This window comes from Pan troglodytes, chromosome 17 (assembly GCF_028858775.2).
Source record: "Pan troglodytes isolate AG18354 chromosome 17, NHGRI_mPanTro3-v2.0_pri, whole genome shotgun sequence".
Classification (NCBI taxonomy): domain Eukaryota; kingdom Metazoa; phylum Chordata; class Mammalia; order Primates; family Hominidae; genus Pan; species Pan troglodytes.
This window is the reverse complement of record NC_072415.2, coordinates 31719865-31722421: the sequence shown is the minus strand read 5'-3', so window position 1 is coordinate 31722421 and position 2557 is coordinate 31719865. Positions and strand designations below refer to the sequence as shown.

Sequence of the window (2557 nt, the reverse complement as noted above, 5' to 3'; positions counted from 1 at the left end):
TCCAAGTCTTTTTTTTTTTTTTTCAGTCTCGCTGTGTCACAGGCTGGAGTGCAGTGGTGTGATCTCGGCTAACTGCAACCTCCGCCTCCCGTGTTCAAGCCGTTCTCCTGCCTCAGCTTCCCGAGTGGCTGAGATTACAAGCACGTGCCACCACACCTGGCTAATTTTTGTATTTTTAGTAGAGACAGGGTTTCACCATGTTGGCCAGGGTTGTCTTGATCTCCTGCCCTCGTGACCCACCCACCTCAGCCTCCCAAAGTGCTGGGATTACAGACCTGAGCCACCACACCCGGCCATTCCATGTCTTTTTATGGGCTGATAACTCTTTTTTCAATTTGACATTTATTTTTAAATATTGATACATATTAGATATACATATTTTCAGGGTGCATATGCTAACAGGATACATTCATCTAATTACATAGGAATATTCATCACCTTAAATATTTATCTTTTCTTTATGCTAGGAATATTTGAGTTAATCTCTTCTAGCTATTTTGTTGTTGTTGTTGTTTTTCTTTTTTTAAGATGGAACCTTGCTCTGTTGCCCATGCTGGAATGCAGTGGTACAGTCTTGGCTCACTACAATCTCCACCTCCTGGGTCCAAGAGATTCTCCTGCCTCAGCCTCTCAAGTAGCTGGGACCACAGGGGCCCACCACCACGCCCAGCTAATTTTTTTACTTTTAGTAGAGATGGGGTTTCGCCATGTTGGCCAGGCTGATCTCGAACTCCTGCCCTCAGGTGATGCGCCTGCCTTGGCCTCCCAAAGTGCTGGCATTACAGGCATAAGCCACCGCGACCAGCTTTCTTGTAGTTATTTTGAAATGTATTACCAATTAATGTTAACCCTACTATCAGTATAGCCACCCTACTGGTCTGTTGACTACCTGCTCCTTTTTTTTTTTTTTTTTTTTTTTTGAGACAGAGTTTCACTCTTGTCACCCAGGCTGGAGTGCAGTGGTGCAATCTCGGCTCAGTGCAACCTCTGCCTGCCGGGTTCAAGCGATTCTCCTGCCTCAGCCTCCTGAGTAGCTGGGATTACAGGTGCACACCACCACACCTGGATAATTTTGTACTTTTAGTAGAGACAGGGTTTCACCATGTTGGCCAGGCTGGTCTCGAACTCCTGACCTCAGGTGATCTGCCTGCCTCGGCCTCCCAAAGTGCTGGGATTACAGGCATGAGCCACCATGCCCAGCCGAATACCAGGTCTTATTTCTTCTAACTAAATGTATTTTCAGGGGAGGGTGAAGACAGGTTTAAAAAAAAAAAAAGGTCGATTAATGAGAACAAAATAATTGAACACAAAATAATATTCTCACATAATTAAGAATATTATTTCTGAATAATATTCCATTCTATACATTTACTACAGTTTCTTTTTTTTTCAGGCTTAATTCACTTTATTTTTCTTGTATAAAAACCCTATGTTAACAATATGGAATGCTTCACAAATTTGCATGTCGTCTTTGCGCAGGGGCCATGCTAATCTCTGTATCTTTCCAGTTTTAGTGTATGTGCTGCTGAAGCGAGCACCTACAGCTTCTTTAACCATTCACCTATTAAGGAGCATCATGGTTGCTTCTAGTTTTTGGCAATTATGCTTTTAGTTTTTGTAGCTACCAACATTCATGTGCAGGTTTTTGTGTGGATGTAAGTTTTTCAGTTTATTTGGGTAAACATCCAGGAATATGATTGCTAGATTGTATGGTAATATTGTGATTAGTTTTATAAGAAACTGCCAAATTGTCTTCCACAGAGGCTGTACCATTCTGCACTCCCACCAGCAATGAATAAGAGTTTCTGTTGCTCCGCTTCCTTGCCAGCATTTGGTGGTGTTCATTTTTTGGATTTTACAGCCATTCTAATAGATTGGTGGTGCTATCTCATGGTTTAAATTGCAATTCCATAATGACATTGGTTCTGAGCATCTTTTCATATGCTTCTTTGTCATATATATAGATATACATATGTCTATATCTTCATTAGGGAGGTTGTCTGTTCAAACCTTTTTGCCTTTTTTTTTTTTTTTTTTTTTTTGGAAACAGAGTCTTGCTCTGTCACCCAGGCTGGAGGGCAGTGGTGCAATCTCAGCTCACTGCAACCTCCACTTCCCGGGCTCAAGCGATACTCCTGCCTCAGCCTGCCGAGTAGCTGGGATTAAAGGTGCCCGCCACTGCATGCAGCTAATTTTTGTATTTTTAGTAGAGATGGGGTTTCACCATGTTGACCAGGGTGGTCTCGAACTCCTGACCTCAAGCGATCTGTCTGTATCAGCCTCCCAAAGTGCTGGGATTAAAGGTGTGAGCCACTGCACCTGGCCGCCTATTTTTTAAATTGGGTTCTTCATTTTGTTATTATTCAGATTGAAGAGTTCTTTGTATATTTTGGATAAAAGTCTTTATTAAGTGAATTTTGCTAATATTTTCTTCCAATCTGTGGCTTTTAATTTCCTTTTTTTCTTTTTAACCTTTTTTTTTTTTTTTCGACTGGGCCTCGCTCTGTTGCCCAGGCTGGTCTCAAACTCCTGGTCTCAAGTCATCCTCAGCCTCTCA

At 42.0% G+C, this 2557-nt stretch overlaps 1 non-coding gene across 1 annotated transcript; it reads right to left on the bottom strand.

The window, feature by feature from the left end:
• Positions 1-1434: 1434 nt before the first annotated feature.
• On the bottom strand, positions 1435-1538 carry LOC112206343 (U6 spliceosomal RNA). The gene has a single exon (XR_002940566.1). It is a non-coding gene; the product is annotated as a U6 spliceosomal RNA (small nuclear RNA).
• Between the last annotated feature and the right edge of the window lie 1019 nt (positions 1539-2557).